The sequence below is a fragment of the Bombina bombina genome, chromosome 4, assembly GCF_027579735.1.
Source record: "Bombina bombina isolate aBomBom1 chromosome 4, aBomBom1.pri, whole genome shotgun sequence".
NCBI classification, from domain to species: Eukaryota; Metazoa; Chordata; class Amphibia; order Anura; family Bombinatoridae; genus Bombina; species Bombina bombina.
Window position 1 is genome coordinate 804,747,829 of NC_069502.1, and position 6,329 is coordinate 804,754,157.

Consider the following 6,329-nt stretch of genomic DNA (forward strand, 5'->3'; position numbering starts at 1 on the left):
GCCCAACCATAGCTTAGAGTGTCACAAAAAATAAGACTTACTTACCCCAGGACACTCATCTACATGTAGTAGAAAGCCAAACCAGTACTGAAACGAGAATCAGTAGAGGTAATGGTATAAGAGTATATCGTCGATCTGAAAAGGGAGGTAAGAGATGAATCTCTACGACCGATAACAGAGAACCTATGAAATAGACCCCGTAGAAGGAGATCATTGAATTCAAATAGGCAATACTCTCTTCACATCCCTCTGACATTCACTGCACACTGAGAGGAAAACCGGGCTCCAGCCTGCTGCGAAGCGCATATCAACGAAGAATCTAGCACAAACTTACTTCACCACCTCCATAGGAGGCAAAGTTTGTAAAACTGATTTGTGGGTGTGGTGAGGGGTGTATTTATAGGCATTTTGAGGTTTGGGAAACTTTGCCCCTCCTGGTAGGAATGTATATCCCATACGTCACTAGCTCATGGACTCTTGCTAATTACATGAAAGAAACATAATTTATGTAAGAACTTACCTGATAAATTAATTTATTTTATATTGGCAAGAGTCCATGAGCTAGTGATGTATGGGATATACAATCCTACCAGGAGGGGCACATTTTCCCAAACCTCAAAATGCCTATAAATACACCCCTCACCATACCCACAATTCAGTATAACGAATAGTCAAGTAGTGGGGTGATAAAGAAAGGAGTAAAAAGCATCAACAAAGAAATTTGGGAATAATTGTGCTTTATACAAAAAAATCATAACCACCCTAAAAAGGATGGGCCTCATAGACTCTTAGACTTGAAGAACAAAAAAAAAAAAAAAGCGGTGCTACGGGATAAAATTTAAAGTCCAAAAATACTTTATTGGTTTTTACCACAGCATGGAACAAGTAAAACAAACACTTGCAAGTGTAAAGTAAGAGCTTGACGCGTTTCGGCTTACGCCGTCATCAGAAGCCTTAACTCCATAATCCTCCATCTATCCTTATAAAGGCTCTACTCCTTACTGATTTGTCAACAGATGTATTACATCACCAGATGATTAACACAGTAATTAACCTCTTACAGACTGATTCTCTAACTTGATACCCTCCAATACTGGTATGTTCATTATCATTAAGTATTTATGCATATGTGAATACATATGCCCTTAAGTGCTATATATCAATGTTAAGTTTATACTATATTCATTTTATTTGTATTCTTACTCTGATGTAAGCTTGGGTAACATACCTTGTTTATTAAGTATATATGTTTATGTTAATACATATGCCCTTAAATGCTATATACCAATATTAAGCTTATACTATATTCATTTTATTTGTATTCTTACTTAGATATAGGCTTGGGTGACATACTTTGTTTCCCCTAAACTTGTACTTTATGATATATATACCACCTGTTAGTGGAAAAGGTCTTATTTTATAGGAAGCTCCTTACCTCCATACATTTATTAAATCTGCTTCAGTATTGAAGCCTAATGGTAGGCGAGTTTGCATGGAAAATATCCAAAATGCCTCTCTTTTGGATAATAACATGTCAATATTCCCACCTCTCTCTTTAGGACACACTTTTTCTATCACTTGCCACCTGAAGGTTTTTACATTTTCATTGTGGTGTGTTATGAAGTGTGCCGCTAGTGCAGAGCACGGGGTTGTGGGCCTCATAGACTCTTGCCAATATGAAAGAAATGCATTTATCAGGTAAGTTCTTACATAAATTATGTTTTCTTTCATGTAATTGGCAAAAGTCCATGAGCTAGTGACGTATGGGATAGCAATACCCAAGATGTGGAACTCCACCTTAGAGTCACTAGAGAGTGAGGGATAAAATAAAAACAGCCATTTTTCGCTGAACAAAATTAATCCACAACCCAAAATATAAGTTTATTCTCATAAATGAAAAGAAAAAACTTAAAATAATAATAATAAGCAGAAGAATCAGACTGAAACAGCTGCCTGAAGAACTTTTCTACCAAAAACTGCTTCCGAAGAAGCAAATACATCAAAATGGTAGAATTTAGTAAATGTATGCAAAGAAGACCAAGTTGCTGCTTTGCAAATCTGATCAACTGAAGCTTCATCCTTTAAAGCCCATGAAGTGGAGACTGATCTAGTAGAATGAGCTGTAATTCTCTGAGGCGGGGCTTGACCCGACTCCAAATAAGCTTGATGAAGCTTGATGAATCAAAAGCATTAACCACAAAGCCAAGGAAACAGCAAAAGCCTTCTGACCTTTCCTAGAACCAGAAAAGATAACAAATAGACTAGAAGTCTACCTGAAATCTTTAGTAGCTTCAACATAATATTTCAAAGCTCTCACCACATACAAAGAATGTAAGGATCTCTCCAAAGAATTCTTAGGATTAGGACACAAGGAAGTGACAATTTCTCTATTAATTTTGTTAAAATTCACAACCTTAGGTAAGCATTTAAATGAAGTCCGCAAAACCGCCTTATCCTGATGAAAAGGAGATTCACAAGAAAGATCAGATAATTCAGAAACTCTTCTAGCAGAAGAGATGGCCAAAAGGAACAAAACTTTCCAAGAAAGTAGTTTAATGTCCAAAGAATTCATAGGCTCAAAAGGAGGAGTCTGTAAAGTCTTCAAAACCAAATTAAGACTCCAAGGAGGAGAGATTGATTTAATGACAGGCTTGATACGAACCAAAGCCTGTACAAAACAGTGAATATCAGGAAGTTTAGCAATCTTTCTGTGAAATAAAACCAAAAGAGCAGAGATGTGTCCCTTCAAGGAACTTGCAGACAAACCCTTATCCAAACCATCCTGAAGAAACTGTAAAATTCTAGGTATTCTGAAAGAATGCCAAGAGAATTTACGAGAAGAACACCATGAAATATAAATATTCCAAACTCGATAATAAATCTTTCTAGAAACAGATTTACAAGCCTGTAACATAGTATTAATCACTGAGTTAGAGAAACCTCTATGACTAAGCACTAGGCGTTCAATTTCCATACCTTCAAATTTAATGATTTGAGATCCTGATAGAAAAAACGGACCTTGAGACAGAAGGTCCGGGTTGGCAACTGGACATCTGAACAAGATCCACATACCAAAACCTGTGAGGCCATGCTGGAGCCACCAGCAACACAAACAATTGTTCCATGGTGATTTTGGAGATCACTCTTGGAAGAACTAGAGGCAGGAAAATATAAGCAGGTTGATAACACCAAGGAAGTGTCAACGCATCCACTGCTTCTGCCTGAGGATCCCTGGATCTGGACAGGTACCTGGGAAGTTTCTTGTTTAGATGAGAAGCCATCAGATCTATTTCTGGAAGACCCCACATCTGAACAACTTGAGAAAACATATATGGATGGATGGACCACTCCCCCATATGTAAAGTCTGACGGCTGAGATAATCCACCACCCAATTGTCTATACCTGGGATATGAACCGCAGAAATTAGACAGGAGCTGGATTCCGCCCAAGCAAGTATCCAAGATAGAAGGAAAGAGGCAAGCACTACTTGGGGTGAAAATATAACTTGAATTTATTTGTAAGCCACTCTAATAAAATATAGAGGCATAAGGAAAAATTCCAGCAAGGTGCAGAGACAGGTAAGTGAGGGATAAACGGCCTGACGCGTTTCGCGTCCCCTAGTGGCGCTTAATCATAGGCTAAGTTGGTAGTGACTGGGCAAACCTTATATACACACAAGGGATTAACCCCTTCATCACCAACAATGAAAAGTTAAAACATAAGATATACTTATACATTGTAAGATATTTGAACCTGGGACTTATGAATCCTATATGAAAAACAAAAAATACCAGAAATAGCTTAAACTAATGCATTCATGGAAAAATAAACTAACAGTAGTAAAGGCTAAGAAATTATTATGAATATGGGATAACATAGAATCTTAAAGGGACATAGATAAAATAATATTGATAAAATGAAGCTGGATACTTTTTGCAGAAAAGAATTATTCACATAGATTAAACATAGACATATACTAAATAACCATCAATTTGACAACTACCTGCTTATTGTTCAATAATACTATAAAATGGATATATTGAATCTCATTTAAGCAATAATGTAGTGTATATGTAAATGTATATATGAGAATATATTTAAATTGAGATCTAGGTATCAATGAAAAAGTTGATATCACATTCCTTATTTATTCCATGTGGAATTCTGGTATGTAATTTCAAGATCCAATAAAGTTCTTTTTTAAAATATATCTTTATTAAAAGGGAGTTACAGCATTAGACGTCAGAAGACATACATCTCAATAATTACACAATACTTAACATGGAGTTCAGTCTGATTAGAAATCAGATCACATAATGACAAGAAATGTCTACAATTGTATCCTCTTTAGCATATTTAACATGACAATGTTCGATCCTTCATCAGGGTGTTTGCATATTTCAACGTTCGTCCAAGTAGCTGCCACCCTTCGTTTTTAATATTTTATAAACAATAACTTAACATAACTTATAACCTTATTAAACATACTCTAATAAATAACCTTGGCCAAACACTCATAAACAATTTAGGGTTTTAAGCGGTTTGCCAATATTTTGGTATAGACCTTGTAATCCGCGTTGAGCAATGAAATTGGGCGGTATGATTCTGGGGCAGAGTGATCCTTTCCCGGTTTGGGAATCAAGGTGATGTGGGCTGATGAGAATGTAGGAGAAGGAGGGTTATTCTCACTAAGAAGATTGTTATATAACTTCCCCAGCGTAGGGGATACCTGGGGTAACAGCATTCGGTAGAATTCTATCGGGAGGCCATCTGGGCCAGCCGCCTTGCCCAATGCTATTGATTTTATTGTATGTTGGATCTCTTCGACTGTGATGGGCGCATTCAGGGACTCTAGTTGCTCCTCTGTCAGGGTAGGCAGTACCAGATTGTCCCAGAATTGTTGCAAACTAGCCGCCTCAGCCGCCGGTTGTTTGGTATATAGGGATTGGTAGTACTCTGCAAAGCTGCGTGCAACCTCCTGTGTTGTTTTGTGTGTTGTCCCCTTATAAGTCAAGGCGGCCACTTCCCGCCTCGCCTCCTTTTTATTTACCAAGGATGCCAGCATTCGGCCCGACCTACCCCCAAACCTGTAGAACTTCCCGGCAGTTCTCAAGAGCCCATACGCTGCTTTTTGCTTCAAGAAATTATCCATTTGTTCCTTAATTCCTACAAAGGCGTCATAAGCCTCCTTGGAATTAGTAATAGAGTATGTCTGATATGCCAGGTCCATGCTCTTCTGTAGTTCATCATGTTTCCTCTGAAGAGTTCTCTTCAAAGTCGACATGTAAGAGATAACCTGTCCCGTAAGGACCACTTTTGCAGTGTCCCAAAACAGCTGAGGCGTATCTAAATGTTGCTGATTGTCGGTTAGAAAATCATTCCAGCTGTGCGTAAGGTATTTTAGGAATTTTTCAGAATTCATCAGATAAGTTGGGAATCTGAGTATGTTTCTGTTAGGTTTGGGTTTATTTAAGTCAAGCACAATTTCTATAGGCGCGTGATCCGATAGTATAATCGAGTGTATTTTTTTGGAGCGAACCAGTGGGATCATGGAATCAGATACTAAGAATAGATCTATTCTAGAAAATGAACCCGCCGCCCTGGAAAGACATGTGTAGTCTCTGTCTGTTATATGTCTCCTCCTCCATATGTCACACACCTCGAGGTCAGCCTGTAATCTCTGAAATATTTTGTGTTCATATCTGCCTTTATATTTCAAGGACTTAGGATTAACCTCTTGTGGTGGAGGCCTCGATCTATCCAACTGTATATTGGGGGTCAGATTAAAATCCCCACCCAAAATAAATGGGAATCCAGTGAATGGGGTAAGAGCCTGTACAAGTCTGTCCCAGAACAGTGGATCTTTATTGTTTGGTGCATATAGGTTGCAGAGGATATAAACTGTATTGCCTATTTTAACTTTAAGTATGAGGAACCTACCCTCACTGTCTTTACATGTGTGAAGGATATCAACTGGATTTCTTTTCCCGAAGAGTATGGCAAGTCCCCTACTTGAGCTGGTAAATGAAAGATATGACAGTGTACCTACCCATTGTCTTAAGTTTATCATGCTCTTTATCAACCAGATGTGTCTCTTGAAGGAATGTGACATCAGTGTCTAATTTTCTTAGGTGCGTCAGGATCGAGCTCCTCTTTATCGGGGAGTTAATGCCCCCCACATTCCATGAATGGATCTTAAGTGTCATTCAAGGTCTAGGTGGGAAAGAAAGAGACAGAAACAGAAGAAAGAAGAAAAAAAAACAAAAAAACAAAAAAGAAACTTTCCCCCCTCTTCCCCCAGTCAGGGTATAGGCCCGCATAAGATAAC